The sequence below is a fragment of the Bison bison genome, unplaced genomic scaffold (assembly GCF_000754665.1).
Source record: "Bison bison bison isolate TAMUID 2011002044 unplaced genomic scaffold, Bison_UMD1.0 scf7180017864309, whole genome shotgun sequence".
In the NCBI taxonomy this organism is placed as follows: domain Eukaryota; kingdom Metazoa; phylum Chordata; class Mammalia; order Artiodactyla; family Bovidae; genus Bison; species Bison bison.
This window is the reverse complement of record NW_011494881.1, coordinates 4,668,486-4,687,479: the sequence shown is the minus strand read 5'-3', so window position 1 is coordinate 4,687,479 and position 18,994 is coordinate 4,668,486. Positions and strand designations below refer to the sequence as shown.

General features: G+C 50.2%; 1 protein-coding gene across 3 annotated transcripts in view; it reads right to left on the bottom strand.

The window, feature by feature from the left end:
* Positions 1-18,412, bottom strand: part of PALD1 (phosphatase domain containing, paladin 1) — a 99,251-nt gene extending 80,839 nt beyond the window's left edge. For 2 of the 3 annotated variants that reach the window (XM_010852230.1, XM_010852228.1), the window contains exons 1-2: positions 18,149-18,412; positions 17,464-17,640 (exon numbers count right to left, since the gene is read on the bottom strand). The gene's annotated coding sequence lies outside the window, so the exon portion shown is untranslated. Of the gene's footprint in view, positions 1-17,463; positions 17,641-17,746; positions 17,981-18,148 lie in introns of those variants that run through there. The other variant, XM_010852229.1, reaches the window with a different exon arrangement.
* Between the last annotated feature and the right edge of the window lie 582 nt (positions 18,413-18,994).

Here is an 18,994-nt window from a genome sequence, read left to right as displayed (position 1 = left end):
TTTTCCTGTGGTCATGTATGGATGTGAGAGTTGGACTGTGAAGAAAGCTGAGCGCCGAAGAATTGATGCTTTTGAACTGTGGTGTTGGAGAAGACTCTTGACAGTCCGTTGGACTGCAAGGAGATCCAACCAGTCCATTCTAAAGGAGATCAGTCCTGGGTGTTCTTTGGAAGGACTGATGCCAAAGCTGAAACTCCAGTACTTTGGCCACTTCATGCAAAGAGTTGACTCATTGGAAAAGACTCTGATGCTGGGAGGGATTGGGGGCAGGAGGAGAAGGGGACGACAGAGGATGAGATGGCTGGATGGCATCACTGACTTGATGGACGTGAGTCTGGGTGAACTCCGGGAGTTGGTGATGGACAGGGAGGCCTGGCGTGCTGCGATTCATGGGGTGGCAAAGAGTCGGACACGACTGAGCGACTGAACTGAACTGAACTGAGGGCGTGGCTGATGGACCTGCCGCTACTCAACATCACAAGAAGAGTGCACTGCACATCGCTGGCCCAGAAAACAATCCGAACTCAAAATTCCAAATACAGTTTTCCATGGATGCATCGCTTTCACGCCATTATAAAGCCAAAAAACCCTAAGTCAAACCACCGTAAGTTGGGGACCGTCTATATTTGAGATATGATGGTCACAGAAGGCCTACACTGGCATCCAAAGAACAGGGAGGTTCGGGCCACGTGAAAACCAGGCCAGGCAGAGGATGCAGCCCGTGCCAGGGTCCTGCCGTGAGGAGGACACAGAAGTGAAAGGAGGCAGTGTGGTCTCTGGAGCAAAGTCTTATATCCTGATTGTTCTACTTCTTTAGGATAGGCTACCGAAATTTAGACTGCTCTGATGAAAAGGCATGTGAATTTTAAAAACTAGAGTAGATACTGCCATATTACTTTTCCATAAGGTTGTAGGACTCCATACAGCAACCAGGATCATTTAAGAGGGCCAGTTTCCCCACAGCCTCACTGGTTCAAAAAGTTACAGATCCTCTTCATTTTCACCCACATGAAAGCTCTCTACTTCCACAGGAAAACTCTCCAGGCCCAATTCACAAGAAGGTAAACGACAAACCCTCCTCCTCAGGATGCTGTGAGGTTTAACTGAGAAATAAATCCACCAATCTGCTGAGCCCAGTGCCTAGCACAGAGTGAGCTCTCAACAAATGGGGCCTGCTGTTCCATCACCTACACGAATGCCAACTCCACAGTCACCATGCTAACACAGGGAGCTTCTATGGGGAGCCTGGACGCCTCAAACCCCAGAGGCTTGGCATGGCTGTCCCTGGAAACAGGGCTACAGGGAGAAGGAGGTGGAATTATGGCTCAGCAAAAGAGCACTGGGCTGGGAGTCAAGAGACTAGGTTCAAGTCAACCTTTCTGAGACTCAGCTTCCTCATCTATAAAATGGGCCAAATCACTCCCTCTGGATGTAGCCATTCTACCAACGTTTCTGGAGCATATACAAAAGAAGACTCTACACAAAGACATCATCAGATAGTCAACACCAAAATCAGATTGATTATATTCTTTGCAGCCGAAGATGGAGAAGCTCTATACAGTCACCAAAAACAAGACTGGGAGTCGACTGTGGCTCAGATCATGAAATCCTTATTGCCAAATTCAGACTTAAATTGAAGAAAGTAGGGAAAATCACTAGACCATTCAGGTATGACCTAAATCAAACTCCTTACAGTGGAAGTGACAAATACAAATACAAGTGACAAATACAACTACAGCCACAAATACAAGTGACAAATACAGTGGAAGTAACAAACAGATTCAAGGGATTAGACAGGATAGACAGAGTGCCTGAAGAACTATGGACGGAGATTTGTAACACTGTACAAGAGGTGGTGGTCAAAACCATTCCCAAGAAAAAGAAACACAAGATGGTTGTCTGAGGAAAGAAGAGAAGCGAAAGGCAATGGAAAGATATACCCATTTGAATGCAGAGTTCCAAAGAATAGCAAGGAGAGATAAGAAAGCCTTTCTAAGTGATCAATGCAAAGAAAGAGAAAAAAATAATAGGATGGGAAAGACTAGAGATCTCTTCAAGAAAATTAGAGATACCAAGGGAACATTTCATGCAAAGATGGGCACAATAAAAGACAGAAATGGTATGGACCTAACAGAAGCAGATGTTAAGAAAAGATGGCAAGAATACACAGAAGAACTGTACAAAAAGATCTTCATGAACCAGATAACCACCATGGTGTGATCACTCAACCAGAGCCAGACAGACATCCTGAAATGCGAAGTGGGCCTTAGGAAGCATCACTACAAACAAAGCTAGTGGAGGTGATGGAATTCCAGCTTAACTATTTCAAATCCTAAAAGATGATGCTGTGAAAGTGCTGCACTCAATATGCCAGCAAATTTGGAAAACTCAGCAGTGGCCACAGGACTGGAAAAGGTCAGTTTGCATTCCAATCCCAAAGAAAGGCAATGCCAAAGAATGTTCAAACTACCACACAATTGCACGCATCTCACATGCTAGCAAAGTAATGCTTAAAATTCTCCAAGCTAGGCTTTAATAGTATGTGAACCGAGAACTTCCAGATGCTCAAGCTGGATTCAGAAAAGGCAGACGAACCAGAGATTAAACTGCCTACATCTGCTGGATCAACGAAAAAGCAAAAGAATTCCAGAAAAACATCTACTTCTGTTTCAATGACTACACTAAAGCCTTTGACTGTGTGAATCACAACTATGGAAAATTCTTAAAGAAATGGGAATACCAGGCCACCTTACCTGCCTCCCGAGAAACCTGTATGCAGGTCAAGAAGCAACAGTTAGAAATGGACACAGAACAACGGACTGGTTCAAAACTGGGAAAGGAGTTCGTCAAGGCTGTATATTGTCACCCTGCTTATTTAACTTATATGCAGAGTACAACATGCGAAATGCTAGGCTGGATGAAGCACAAGCTGGAATCAAGATTGCCGGGAGAAATATCAATAACCTCAGATATGCAGATGACACCACCCTTATGGCAGAAAGTGAAGAGGAACTAAACAGCCTCTTGATGAAAGTGAAAAAGGAGAGTGAAAAAGTTGGCTTAAAACTCAACATTCAAAAAACGAAGATCATGGCATCCAGTCCCATCACTTTATGGCAAATAGATGGAGAAACAATGGAAACAGTGAGAGACTTTATTTTCTTGGGCTTTGAAATCACTGCAAATGGTGACTGCAGCCATGAAATTAAAAGATGCTTGCTCCAAGAAAGAAAAGCTATGACAAACCTAGACAGTATATTACAAAAGCAAAGACATTGCTTTGTCAACAAAGGTCCGTATTATAGTCAAAGCTATGGTTTTTCCAGTAGTCATGTATGGATGTGAGAGCTGAACCATAAAGAAGGCTGAGCGCCAAAGAATTGATGTTTCTGAACTGTGATATTGGAGAAGACTCTTGAGAGTCCCTTAGACTGCAAGGAGATCAAACCAGTCAATCCTAAAGAAAATCAACCTGAATGTTCATTGAAGGATTGATGCTGAAGCTGAAGATCCAATACTTTGGCCAGCTGGTGCTGGAAAAGACCCTGATGCTGGGAAAGACTGAAGGCAGGAAGAGAAGGGGACGACAGAGGATGAGATGGTTGGATGGTATAACCAATTCAATGGACATGAGTTTGAACAAGCTCCAGGAGAAGGTGAAGGACAGGGAAGCCTGGCGTGCTGCAGTGCATGGGGTCACAAAGAGTCAGACAGGACTGAGTGACCGAACAACAGCTACAATATGAAGAGCATTGTTCTAGGAGTTAACAATACAGAATAAAATTTCTGCTTCATACATGCTAGCTTAACACACAGAAATAAACTATAAATTAGTAAAATATATGGCATATCAGGGGGCGATGAGTGATTTTAAAAAAAAGGCTCTGTGGATGAGCATCCAGGGCAGGCTTCACATTTGAGTAAAGAGGAGAAGGAAGTGACAAGGCAAGCTTTGTGACTCTGGGGAGGACAAGCATCCCTGCTCAGGGTCAGCCATGCAGATGCCCTGCGGTTGGGGGTCCCATTGTGTTGAAGAAGCCATGGGGCAGCCAGTCGGCTGGAGCCAGGTGGGAGCGAGCATGTGAGTACTAGATGGAGGCCACAGTAAGAACAGTGGCCTTCACTGCAGGTAAATGAGGAACTACTGGGGGCCTTGGGGCAGAGAACTGTTCTGATCAGACTTTGACATTCCAACAAGGTCACCCTGGGGCTGTATTAGAAGAGTCTTTTTGGCAGACAGGGCAGAAGAGAAAGGCAGAACCCAACAGCCTATTAGGAGTCCACCACAACCACGCGGGAGATCCTGATGGCTCAGACCAGCAGTGTGGCTCTGGACCTATTCTGAAGGTGAAGCCAAGAGGGCTTACTGAGGTGTGAGAGAAACAGAGGAACCATGGGCCACTTCAGGTTTGGCCTGGACAACTAGAGGACAGGCCTGCCACTCCCTAAGACGAGACAAAGGGAAACCACGGGCAGTGAGGAGTGAGCGGACAGATAAGGGTGGGGGGCTGCAGTCTCTACTTCAGTCTCAGAAGGAAGCCACAGGGACCTGAAAAGAAAGAAGAGCTGATCCAGAGGCCTGTGTGGCTCCCTCTGGGAAGCAGTATGAAAGTCAGAGAGGGGAAAGGAGGCCAGAGGGAAATCACAGCAGCATGTATGACCCGCTACAGGCCTTGCTGCCCACAGAGCCTGGGCCACAGCCATGACTGGCTGCTCACGGACCCATTTCACAGGTGGGGAAACTGAGGGAACTGAGTTTCACAGTGAGTACCTCTCTTTTAGAAGCTAGAAAGGGCCAGGATGAGGTATGGCGGGGTGGCAGGCAGCTCACACCCACCATCCCAATCAGGGACCAGGGGGCTGAACCCAGTGTCCCCACCAACCAGGAAGTCTGCAGGATCCCGAGAGGTGATGAGGACTCTGGGTTTCTCAGAGTTGAGACTAGGACTCAAATCCAGATTCCAAGGATATCTGCTTTGGGAGCCAGGAGCTCTTCCCTCCTTCACCCACTCCCTCATCAGAATTTAATTCATGCCCCATAAAGTTCACCCTTACAAAATATACAACTCAGGAACTGCCCCGGTGGTCTAGTAGCTATAAGACTCTGTGCTCACAATGCAGGGGTTCAGTTTCTGGTCAGGGAACTAGATCCCACACACCACAGCTAAGAGTTCGCAGGACACAACTGAAAGATCCCACATGCTGCAATGACAACAAAGACCCCCGTGCCACAAGTGAGACCTGGCATGCACTCAGTCGCTCATCGTGTCCAACTCTTTCAGACCCCGTGGACTGTAGCCCACCTGGCTCCTCTGTCCATAGCGATTCTCCAGGCAAGAATACTGGAGTGGCTTGACACGCCCTCCTCCAGGGGATCTTCCCAACCCAGGGATCAAACCCAGGTCTCCTGCGTTGCAAGCAGATTCTTTACCACTGAGTCACCAGGGAAGCCCTGGCATAGCCAGATAAATAAATAAAAATATTAAAACAAATAAATGAATTATACCACTCAGTGGTATGTAATACACTCACATTATTGTGCCACCATCACGGCTACCTAATCCCAGAACAGTGAAAGTGTTAGTCGCTCAGTCATGTCTGACTCTTTGTGACCCACCAGGCTCTTCTGTCCACGGGATTCTCCAGGCAAGAATACTGGAGTGGGTTGCCATTCCCTTCTCCAGGGTCCCTTCCTGACCCAAGGACTGAACCCAGGTCTCCCGTACTGCAGGCAGATTCTTTATTGTCTGAGCAAGCAAGGAAGCCCCAATTCAGGAATATCAAACCCAAAAAGTTAAACATACAATTATCATATGACCCAGCAATTCCATTCCTAGGCACATACCCAAAAGAACTGAAAACAGGTATCCAAACAAATACTTGTACACAAATGTTCTGGTTACAACAGCTGAAAGGTAGGAGCAATCCAAATGTCCATCAAATAATAACTGATAAACAAAGCATGGTATATTCATACATTACAATCCAAACGCAAAGAGTTGCATACTGTACGATTCTACTCGTATGAAAAGTCCAAAATAGGTAAAGCCATAGAGAGAGAATGCAGATTAGTGGTGCCAGGGGCTGGGGGAAGCGGGTCATCAGGAGTGACTGCTTTATAGATACAGAGTTTCCTTTGAGGTGATGAATATGTCTCAGATGTTGAACATTACTAATCATCCAGGAAATGCAGATCAAAAGCACAGTGAGATATCACCTCACACCTGTCAGGATGGCTATTATCAAAAAAAGAGACAACAAAACGTTGGCAAGGATGTGGAGAAATTGGAACCCTTGCACACTGTCGGTGGGAATGGAAAATAGCACAGAGGTTCCTAAAAATTAAAAATATTAATGGAACTTCCAGATGATCCAGCAATCCCACTTCTGGGTATTTATCCAAAAGAACTGAATCAGAATCTCAAAAGAGGTATCAGCACAACACCCATGCTCACTTCAGCACCGGACACAACAGCCAAGAGGTGGAAGCAGCCCAAATGTCCATTGTTGGAGGAGTGGGTAAAGAAAATGTGGTGCATACGCACAACAGAATATTGTTCGTGCGTGCAAAGTCGCTTCAGTTACGACCGACTCTTTGTGACCCCATGGACTGTAGCCTCCAAGGCTCCTCTGTGGATGGAATTCTCTAGGCTAGAATACCGGAGTGTGTTGCCATGCCCCGCTCCAGGGGATCTCCCCGATCCAGGGATCAAACCTGCGTCTCTTACATCTCCTGCACTGGCAGGCGAGTTCTTTACCACTTTACCAAAGCCAGTTGGTGCTTCCCAATGGAATATTATTCAATCTTTAAAAAGAAGGAAATTCTGCAGTACGCTACGTGGACAAACCCTGAGGTTGTTATGCTAAGTAAAATAAGCTAGTCATAGAAAGACAAATACTACATGATTTCACTTATGTGAGGTACCTAAAATAGTCAAATTCAGGACTTCCAGGGGTGGTACAGTGGATAAGAACCTGCCTGTCAATGCAGGGGACACGGGTTCGATCCCTAGTCGGGGAAGATTCCACACGCCGTGGGGCAATTAAGCCCTCGAGCCACAACTACTGAGCCCCTGCTCCACAACAAGAGGAGCCACGACAATGAGAAGCCTGTGCGCAGAAGGGTAGTCCCTGCTCACCTCAATGGAGAAAGCCCCCGCCCAGCCACAAAGACTCAGCCCAGCCAAAAATAAATAAATAAAATAAAATTGTTTTAAAATAGTCAAATTCATAAACTCAGAGTGGAATGGTGGTTGCCAGGCACTGGACAGAGGCGGAAATGGGAAGTTACTAACGAACAGGCACGAAGTTCTGGTTAAGCAAGGAGAATAAGCTCTAGAGATTGGCTACACAACATTACCTTTATAGTCAAAAACAATATTATACACTGAAAAATTTGTTAAGAGGGTAGTTCTCACGTTAAGTATTCTTACCACAATAAAATAAGAGATTTTTTTCAATGTTTTGGAGTTAGGTAGACATGACATTTGCACAATTTTGTGAATATACAAAATACCACTGAACTGCACACTCTGAAATAGTCGACTTTATGTTATATGAATTTCACCTCATAAAAAAAGTACTGAGAGCATGTCCATGCATCCAAATGACTCTCTCTCCCAAGCAAGTGCTACAGTGCAATCTAGGGCTTGAGCCCACTCCTGCATTCACGATTCAGTTCCTTCTTTGTGAATGCCAAATGACATCACTGCACAAACAAAGGTTGTGGTTCAAATAAGAGAAGGGGTGTAGGGTGGAGAACTGAGCCACCATAGCAGCCTGGACATGCCCAGTGCAAAAGCCTGGTCTCTTAGCAGTCAGGACTATGTTCATCCACGTGAACAGAGCAAAGCCCACCTCTGTGCCAAATTCCCACAAGAAGTGGGTTGAAGAGCCACAACATGCAGATTTTGATAACACCATTATTTCAGCCTTATCTTTGATCAAACAAGCCAGAGCTCCAGGTTATCAAGTGATGTTCTATTAGAACAGACAGTTGGGGATTACTCATTGGCAGTTCAGGCTCAAATGTTAGTACAGTCAGCCAGCCACATCTTTGAGTTCTGCATCCAAGGAAAATATTTGGGGAAAAAAAAAAAACTCCTGAAAGTTACAAGAAACAAAATTTGAATTTGCTGTGTGCTGACAACTTTTTACATAGTATTTACATGGTATTTACAACTATTTACATAACATTTACATTATATTAGGTATTATAAGTAATCTAGAGAAGATTTAAAAGCCAGGGGAGGATATGTATAGGTCATATGCAAATACTGTCTATGCCATTTTACATAAGGGCTTCAGCTTCTTTGACTTCAGAATCCAACTTTGGAATCCGTGGGGGTTCTGAAACCATTGCCACCGCCAAAGATGCTGCGGAGGGACAACTGTAATCAGAATTACCCCAAACCAGCCAGCCAGCCCCTTTTTTAAGGCCCCTCTGCGCAGCAGGCGCAAGAGACAGAAGCGGGGCAAACAGAAGGCGCCAGCTCTCTGCCATCAACCCAACAATGGCAATTTCGTTTCAGTTCACATCCTTCCAATTAAATTAACATTGTTCATTTGAAATGCGCTGGCTTTCTGGTTTTACTAGTTTTACTGTGGTTTCATTTCATGCTCGCTTTATAGTTATGTAAAAACCATGTAAACATGTCTAGGGCACTTACACTTAGTTTTATATTTGTACCTTTAAGTTATATTCTAAGAAAATTCAAATAAACAAGTGAGGCTTCTTTTCCTTTAAAGAGCCACAAAAAACCCACATACTTATGATTCCATTTATACAAAATGTCCAGAATAAGCAAATCTATAGAGACAAACAGTAAACTTGTAGGGTGGGGAGTGATGACTAATGGGTACGAGGTATCTTTCTGAGCTGATGAAAATATTGTAAAATGAGACTGTAGTGACAGATGTACCCCTCTGTGAATACATTGAAAGCTACTGAATTGTAAACCTTAAATGCCTGATTGTACAGCATGTGAGTTAAACCTCCATACAGCTGTTTTTAAGAGTGGGGGAAGGGGAGTCGACCTATTACCCAGGTTTGAACAGCATTAAGCTAGAGAAATCACAGAGAAATGAACAAACCCACCTATTCATGGCTTCCCTGCCAGGCCCACTCCACATCTCCCTTCCCCTGTACTGTCCCCAAGGGCTCTGGAGCCAGAAGAGGCTAAGAGGGAACCCTAAGTCACAAGCTAAGCCCTCCCGGGGTGAGCAGGTGGCTACCCTGGGACATCACAACTCAGGATTCCTATCTCCTGAACAGTATTAAGGCACTGTTTTGAATTATTAAACTGGGAAAAACTTAAAAACAATGAATACAACCAATCAGTAAGTAAGCAGGGAATGTGCTTCTTGTATACTTCAAAGGCAGCGTCAAGGGAGGATGCATGACAATAAAGATTCAGCACCCCAGTGACCCAACTGGCTGGGATTTGGGTAGAGGCAGGAGCACTCCGAAACTGAGCACAGGCAGCCCCCCTTCCTGGGGAGGCAGCTGCCATCCCCGCCCTCCACCCACACACGCCCAGCACAGCCTGCAGCGCAGGAGAGGGTCCCCACCCCAGCATGCTGCCTGCAGCCAGCCTCAGCAAGGGGCAACTCTGCTGCAACAAGAAGGGAGGCCTCAGTCCATCTTCTGTCCACCCAGCAAACCTCCCTCTCCTTCGGCCCTTCCAGCGACACTTCACAGAGACAGGAAGAGGAAGCCCCTGCTGGCAGCTGCTGCGTAGGAGGCGCTGGTAAAGCCAGCGGGAGTGCACGTCTACCCATAACAGGCTGACCCCTTTTGTCCCAATGCCTTCCTCCTCTAGAAACCTGCCTGGAATTGACCACCTCCACAAAGCCTTCATTCTGTCTCCCGCAAAGGCTCATTGAGCCCCAGCTTGGAGCCAGAGGCGGGGGAGGAGTAGACACCTGTTTGCCTGGCCCAGGACCCCCCACCTCTGGGCCCTCAGCTCAGGGATGGCTCCCAGGGAAGGTGGAGAACTTGGATAACTGTGCTGGCAACACCCCCAAGACAAAGCGCTAAGTGAAGTGGGCCCCAGAGCCAGAGTCATGGAGCAAGTACAATTCTCTGTCCCCAAATTAAAACTACACAAACGCATACAGAGGCACAGAAAAGATGACTGGGGGATGTCCACGAACTGCTGACAGGGACACCTCGGGCCAAGAGAGGAAGTAAGGAATGGAAGGGCTTTCACATTTCACTCCCTCTCTCTAGGAAGCTACTACCTGAATCCTTTGTAAAGATAACTACTTAATTTTTTTTTAACTGAAAACATTTTCAAAAGCAGGGTAGACATCCATCAATTGGGAACTCGGTAAGCAAGCTATGGGTCCTACACACACTGGGATACATATCCAGCAACGAAAAAAGGAATACACTCCCAGAACACATGACATGACACTCGAGAACATCACGTTGAGGACTTCTCTGGCAGCCCACTGATTAAGAATCTGCCTGCCATAGAGAATAGACTTACAGACAGGGGGAGAGGGGAGGAGAGGGTGAGATGTGTGCAAAGAGTAACAAGGAAACTTACATTACCATATGTAAAATAGACAGCCAACGGGAATTTGCTGTAAGGCTCAGGAAACTCAAAGGGGCTCTGCGTCAATCTAGAGTGGTGGGATGGGGAGGGAGATGGGAGGGAGTTTCAAAAGAGAGGGGATCTATGTATACCTATGGCTGATTCATGTTGAGGTTTGACAGAAAACAGCAAAATTCTGTAAAGCAATTATCCTTCAATAAAAAATAAATTAATTAAAAAAAAGAATCTGCCTGCCAGCGCAAGGGATAAGGATTCAACACCCGTCTGGGAAGATCCCATACGCCTTGGGGCACCTAGGCTCCAGCATCACAACTACTGAAGCCCTCAAACCTTGAGGCCGCGCTCCACAATAAGAGAAGTCACTGCGATGAGAAGCCCATGCACCACAGCTAGAGAGAAGTCTGCACTTACTGTAACTAGAGAAAGCCCACACACAGCAAAGACGACCCAGTGCAGCCAAAAATAAATTGGAAAAAAAAAAAAAAAGAACATCATGTTGAATAAAATAGGCAGAAATAAAAAAAATACCTGATAACTGGATGAGTCCACTTATGTGAAAATCTAGAAAAAAGCAAAAGCAGAGTGACAGGAGATAAGCGGCCTGGGGCCAGGCACGGGAGCAACCACGGACTGCAGGGGAGCCCCAGGAAACTTCTGGGTGACAGAAGTGTGCCCACATGGATGGGGTGGAGGCTGCATGCCCATGGATTCACCAACACTCAGCCAGCTGCACCTGTAGGCTGGGTGGATGTTATGGTGCACACACCTCAATAAAGGCAGGAGGAAGGGAGCCAGCACTTAATGGGGAAGGGGGTCTCCCTTGGGGTGATGAAAATGTTCTGGAACTTGACGGAGGTGGTGCCACAACATTGTGAATAAACTCAATGCCACTTGTAGCTGTACTTCAAAATGGTTAATTTTATATCAAGTCAATTTCACCTCATTTTTTTTTAATTTTTAAGCAGACAAGGGAAACATTATTATGCCCATTTTGCAGATGGAAAAACTGGGCTCAGAGGAAGCAGTCAACTGCTAGTCCCGGGTTTATCCACCTGCACCTTAGACCTGATTTAGAGCCCAGGAGAGGCGAGAGAGTTGCTCCAGACTTCCCCAGAAGGCTCTGCAATGCTGGGCCTCTACCTCCAGGGAGGGCTCTGGGTCTTTTTCTCTAGGGTATTTGAAAATCAGAGCTTCCCCACAAACCCCAGAGTGAGCCAGCAGAGCGGCACCTGCAGGGACTCCTGAAGGCTGTGAACTCCATCAACAGACAGGGCTGCATCCGTGGCAGGGACCGAGCATCAGCAAGAAAGTGGTCAAACTAAGGCTAAAGCCAGGATGGGGATGGGGATGAGCCCAATCAGATCCAGGCTAGATGAGGTCTTCTGGGCCCTGCCAATCAGGGCCCTAGGGAAAAGAGGGGTCAGCACCAACCTCAGGGACCCAGGAGAAGGCCTCAGCAACTACAGGACGGCAGTCAGAGTAGACACATCCACCAGCCTCTTTGTGACTGGCAGGAGAGGGATTCACGTCTTCCTGAGCTCTGCAGGAAAAGAAGAGAGGAGGAGAGGTTCCCCTCTGTGCTTTCTAAACAGAATCTTCAAAAACACCCACTGGCCCTGTCCTCCACTCTGGGGAGGGCCCGGACAAAGGCCACCGCCTGCAGACAGCAGAGCCTAGGGCCCAGCAGCATGTAGAGGCCGGCAAAGCCCAGGGTCGTCTGAGGGCACCCACTTCTCTCCCCCCTAAATGCCCCTGCACCAGCCTCTTGGCAGTGGGGCCTGTTTCTCATGGGCGAGGGCGGGAAGCCCAGCCATGGACCCACAGCCGTCCTAGCACCACACCCTCCCTCTGCCTGGAATTTCCAAAAGCCCTGCTCCCTGGGAGCCCACAGGGTCAGGAGCGGCACACCCAGTTCCCAGATGCTCCTTATTGCCTGCCATGGGCATGAAGGTAACCCCAGATGCCCCATGTCTCTCCTTCATCAGCATGCTTCAGCTCCAGCCCAAGCAGGGGCTGAAAATCCAGTACACATGTCAGATACAGAAAATAAAACAGCTTCCAAGGTCCAGGAATTCCACTATTAGACATTCTCTCCTTAGGAGAGGTTTCAAAGGCCTCAGTTCATTCCTGAGAAAGGGGATCTGTTAACCTATAGGTATCTCAGCTAAGAGCAAAAATAGGCATGTTGATGCTGCAATGGGGGCAGTCTGGAGCCCCCAGCTCAAAAATGAGGGGTCCCAGGGAGGCCTGGCAGGGCTTCCCTGGTGGCTTAAATGGTAAAGAATCCACCTGCAATGCAGGAGACCCGGGTTCAATCCCTGGGTCGAGAAGATCTCCTGAAGAAGGGAATGGCCACCCACGCCAGTATTCTTGCCTGAAGAATCCCATGGACACAGGAGCCTGGAAGGCTACAGTCCATGAGGTCGCAGAGTTGGACACAACCAGACACAACAACTAACACACAGAGAGGGCTGGCAGGCCTTCATAAGAGGGCAGGGAGGTCCCCTGGAGAATGGAGAGACAGACAGCGAAAGCGATTCCTTAAAGTAAAAGGAGGGGCCTCTAGGCGTCTCATGTCCTAAGAGGGAGGCCAGGACTGCCTCTGAGCCCAGTGTAGGAGGAACAGCAGATCACAGGCCGGGAATGCTGAGCCTGGGCCCCACCCCAAGTCTGTGGATCTGCTCATGTTCCCTAGACATGCCAAGAGGCCACATCTCTGCATGGGTTGCTCATTCTGTTTGGGAAGCCCTTTTCATCCTTGCAAACTCTAGGCCATCCTTCAAAGCCCCCCGAAGCATCACCTCGTGCCCAGGCAAGCCCTTCCCTCCCTTCAGCTCTGACCATAGCAGACACGGCCCCCAGCAGGTACCAATGGTAGAATGTACACAGGTGCCTCCCTCACCTGGCAGGGACCAAGTCTCACTCACCTTGGGTCCTCTGCACCTCACACTGAACCTGGGGCATGAAAGGCCAGGAATTGGAGCCAAGATAGCATCCCGGGGCCCTCTCACCTTGAGGCACTGTGCAAACAGCCTGGCCTCTGTGGTTTCACAGGCCTGTCGCTCTGCTGAGATCACTGTAACCATGGTAAGAGCAGCACTGAATGTTTACTGAGCACTTACTATGAGCCACACGTTACTGCAAGGGCACTCCATAGGCTACCTCCTTTCATCTTTGTGACATTCTTCCAAGGGAGTTACTATTATTAATCCTGTTACACAGGGAATCAGGCACAGAGAGGTTAAGTGAGTTGCCCAATGCCACAGAGCCAGTGAGGAAGGAAGCTAAAATTCAGACCCTAGTGATCTGGTTCTGGACCCAGTAATCTTAATCACTAAGATGTATTGCAGGTATGAAGATGGTCAGCTGTCAGGACAACCTCTCAGTGGAAGAGGAACTCGGGGGTTTTAAATGCTGGTTCTCCCTGGGCCTTCTCTTTCCCTGGTCCCAGCAGAAGACTTAGGAAGAACAGCAAGGCGTCTGCCCAGATCCAGCCTGCTGCTCCCAAGCTCGACCCTGTGCTGAGTGCCAGTTACAAGAAACACAAAAGGCCCATCTGCCAGCCCCTTGGCCCAGACTGGGGAGGTACACAGCTGTCCGCTGGGAGGCAGAGCCATAATTTGGGGCTATTCTTAGGAAACCACTGGCTCCCCTCCCAGAGGCCAGCAGGCCAGGCCCAAGCTTCATACAGCCTCCTGCAAGCATGGAGAGGTCCCACAGGGGCTAAGGAGCAACTGCGGGGTGAGAGGTGAGAACAAAGCCCTCGAGCTTTCAAATCAGAGGTGCTGGGCTGCTCACCTTCCCAGGGCTTGGCCACCTGGCTGCTGACCAGCTCTGGGGGGTCCTGGCCACAGAGCAAGTCCCGTCACCAAAGTTCCACCAACAGGGCTTGCTTTGTGCCAGACCCTGGTCCACACACTTTCCATTCACATTAAACCCTCGCCACATCCCAAGGGTGAAGGATTACTGGCCCCATTTAAAGATGAGGGGTTGCACTTTAAAGATGAGTTAAGACATTGAGTAGCTTGCCCAGCTAACACAGTGAGTTAGTGTCAACTTTATTGCCCATCTCCAGGTTGGGCCAGAGCCAAATGGTGGGGCGGGGCCCTTCCCTGTCCAAGTCCAAGGTTTGGGGGAGGGGCAGTCCACACTAGAGAGCAAAGGTCTCACCAAAGATCCAACTGCAAGTCTACTCTTTCTCTCCCCTCCCCCCCCCACCCCCAGACTGTCCCTTCCCTGCAAGAAACCCTCAGGTTTGGGCTAAGAAGGGGAGTCCCCAGCAGGTTCCTCCCCTACCCTGGCCCTACAGTCTCACTTCAGGAAGTTGTACAAACCTAGAGGAGATGAACCTCAAAGTTCAAGGAGCCTCTGCTGGTGCTTAAGGCATGCGCCCAGCCCTTAGAGAATAGGGAGGTCAAAGAATTCTCAGGTTTAAACAGAGGCTCCTGAGCTCTTTGGGGTCTCCAAACCCCAAAGCAGGAGTCTAGAAATGAAGCCACACCACTCAGCACCTGCACGGCCACTATCCCAAACAAGTCAACTTTCAGGCACCGCTGCCACAGAGTCACAGGAAAAACTCAACAACGCCTGCCTTGGACTACATCTTGGTTGCTGCTATTTGGTCACTAAGTTCTGTTCAACTCGTTGTGACCCCATGGACTGCAGCACGCCAGGCTTCCCTGTCCTTCACTATCTCCTGGAGTTTGCTCTAACTCATGTCCATTGAGTCAATGATGCCATTAACCATCTCATCCTCTGTCACTCCCTTCTCCCCCTGTCCTCAATCTTTCCCAGCATCAGGGTCTTTTCCAATGAGTCAGCTCTTCATATCAGGTGGCCAAAGTAGTGGAGTTTCAGCTTCAGTATCAGTTGATCTCCTTTAGGATTAGCTGGTTTGATCTCCTTGCTGTCCAAGAGACTCTCAAGAGTCTTCTCCAGCACCACAGCTCTCAGTACCACCTCTGATTGTGTTCTGCCGTCTGCTGCCCGGTGACTCAGCAGGTCTAAGTGTCTGTGTTTCAGGTGCTCACAGCCAACTCCATGTCTGCCCAGGGATTCAAGTCACATCCATGTGGCTCCCTGTCTCTCGACAGTGAATGTCAGCTGACATCCCTGTCTGTGCTCGTCTGGGCCCACCAATACATCTGTCCACTTCTGCCAGCCAAGTCTCCATGATGGCACAGATCTGTCTGTACAGTACCTGCAGCCCATCCGTTGTCCCCACTTGTGTGTTCACACCGTCTGCCCCTGCACATGTCTGTGCCCTGAGTTGCTTGCCCACCTCCACTGGCTTCCTGGGTCTGCTCTCATGTCCACTGTATCCAGTTCCTCACCGGCCAAGCCCACGCAGCCATAAACCTGAGCACGTTGGCACACATCTCTGCCCACACCAGCATTCCCCACCTGTTCCTGGGTGACCCTGTGGGCGCCACCTGTTTGGAAGCAGGTGGGTATGTGTTCACCCAAGTACTCACAGTGCCGGCCAAGGGCTAAAGAGTAAGCTCAGCAACTCCCACTCCCAGAACAGTGTCCAAGGCCACAGGCATGAGTTCACTGCCACCTCTACAAAGTGTTCCAGGACATCTTGCCAGGGATGATGGGGGAGGGAGCAGAGCCCAAGGCACAGTAGAACCTCAGAGGTGAGGTCAGAGATGCCCCAGGTACCACTAACCTCAAGCCAGTTCTGCCGGGCCTGTCCACTTCCAACACCCCAATTCCAACCCCAATGGCCAAGGAGAGGAAGACTGTCCGTCTGCGCTCACAGGAAACAGTGTCTGGCTCCAGCCTGCCAAGCTCATCTCCAGCCGCCACAGACAGAGGCTCTTCAGAAAGGAAGTGAGGACTTCCTCCTGTAAGGCTGGATCTAGACCCCAAACCTCAGAAGCCCCAGGGAAGCTAGGAAGGTCCTATGGTCAGCCTGACCCCAGAAACCAAACGTCATTCTCCTGAAGTCCAGAATAGCTTCAGTCAGCAGGAAAAAAAAAACAAAAAAAACTGGGAGTGGGGCTGGGGCACACTTCTGCTGCTCCCTGTCCCTGGAGGTGGTGAGAGGTCCTAAGCAGCAGGGTAATCAGAAAGGAGGGGTACGGAGGCAGAACAAGAATATTTCAAACAAATTTGCATGGCTGCATGAGAACTGCATCCCAGCTTCCCTGGCAATTACAGCCTGTGTCCCTCATTCAGCAATTAATCATGTGTATTCTCTTGGTATTTCCAGTTACTATTAGTCCAGGACTGGTATGGAAACCCTATAGTAACGATATTTCTCTGTGTTTATGCCTTGTGTCCCACCCCTATCACCGCCCCCACCTGGCTGCACAGTGGGGCTAAGCCACCTAAGGGAAGAACCCTCCAACTCCTTCCACCACTCCCATCCTCCTTGGCAGAGCCCAGTGCCTGGCATTTAAGAGATGCTGTCACTGGGTCCAGGCTGCTCTTCAGGAAGCCAAGGAGTTGTTGCTTGGAACTCTGGTGGAGAGAGCGAGAAGCTGGAAGCTTCCTGAAGTCAGGGGAGCTTTTCTTCCATTTCTGACTCCCTAAGAGGTCCTGGATGCTTTTAAGAGTCCAGGGCAGCAGTCTCCCTGACACTGCACTCTGCCTTCTGACAGGCCGCCTGCCCCTTCAAGAAAAACCTCTGAAGATGAAAAAAGCGTTCCCCTGGGAGACCCAGGCCTACAGAAGGAAAGAACCAGATGGGGCCCAACATCAAAGCTTGCACCCACTGGGATCTCTGGACTCTTCCCAGTTCCATGGACCTCAAGTGCCTAAAGAGGAACCCAGGGACCTCAGGTGTGGAACATGAGGCTGCTTGCCTCGCCGCAGCTGCACGGGAAGCCCAGCTCTCAGGTCTCGCCCGAGGACCAGCCATCAAGGGTGGAGGTGTCGTCATCCCACACCTACCCTAGTCGGAGAGAAAGCTCCTGGAGAAAGTGCGTAGCCCAGAATCGGACAGATAGAACGACTCAGTAACTCCTGTTTAATGTGTGGTTCCGCTTCTCTCCCAGGCACCGATCCCGTGCGGGTTTCGTTGTGGGGGCCAGGATCTCTCCTCTCCACAGAGCCCAGGGAGGCTTGTGATCTAGGGGATGGGGAGTGGATGGTCGGAGCAGCCCCGGCCCGGGAGTGCCGAGAAGAGTCCCTCATCAGCCCTCGCTCGCCCGCCCCGGGTCCTGACGCGTTGGTACCTGCCAGCCCGTGGCTCCGGGGGGCATCCGCGCTCCTGCGGCAGACGCGCGGCGCCCGAGCTGCGGGCGCCGAGTTAGGCAGCGGCGGGTCGCGCCGGGTACTGGCTCCGGCTCGCTCCTCCCAACTTCCCCAGCCCATCCGTGGGCAGAGGCGGCTCCGGAGGCTGGCAGGCCGGGCGCGACGAGGCGAGGGCACAAGCGCAAGAGGCCGCGCTCGCCTGAGTAGAGAGCCGCGCACCCCAGCAGGAGCGCGCCGCTCGGCTCCCGGTGCCCCGCGACCCCCACGCCGAGGGCGGACCCGGCGGGGCCGCCAATCACCGCGCCCGCCGTAGTCCAGCCAGCCAGAGCCCAGGCCCCAGCCGCCGAGGGGGGCGGGGGTCTCGGATTTAAAGACACACTCACCAAGCAGCGTCCGGATTGGCATTCCAGAGCAGCTGTTGCCTGGGGGAGAGGGAACGGTTGGCCCCACCTTTCTCGGCCCCTCTTCCTCCCTCCCCCAGCCCACCCTCCGACTAGGAGGAAAAGTTTGGGGCGGGGGAGACCGCTTGGGAAACCAGTTCCGCTTCCCTTGTCATGAGTTCGGCTGTTTCTGGAAGAAGCCCAAACCCTACATCCAGCCTCCCTGGCAGGAGAAAGAAGCAAAAGCTCTCGGCGCCACACCCCCGCCCAGACTCCAGCTCCCCGGGAGATCGGCGGGCCCTCGCCGCTCTCTGCTTTTTAAAGCCAAGCCAAGCCTCGGCGGGCGCCGGAAGAATCCTCCCTTGCTGTGCAACCTGGGCTAGGCGACTGCTCTCCCTGGACCTCGCCACCACAGGAGTCAACGGTTGAGCCCTTTAAGAGCAGACTGTCCGCTCAGTGGTGGGCTTCTCCCAAACCTTGGACACCCTCAGTACCCGGAGACAAAAAGGGAAGAACCCGGCAGACACTTCGGAAGGGGAGAGGTCCCTTTGTCCCCACCCATGGCTCCCTGCAGTGACAGGCACAATCCTAACCCCCAGGAGTGCCTGTCCCTGGCTCCCCTGACTGGGGGAAGCAGTCCAGTCTGGCCCCCCGGAACGCCCAGAAGTCCCTGCCAGCCCTCCGCGGGTGCGCGCCTCCAAGTGAACGCTGGTGCGTTCACTCTCTCACCACTGTTTTTCTGAGGGAGACGAAATTGGTTGTGGTTAGTGAGTCACTTGCCCCTTCTCTCTGCCCTGCACTGGGGACCTGCGTCTTCCTCACCTGTCGCTACCTGCCTCGCCCACAGTC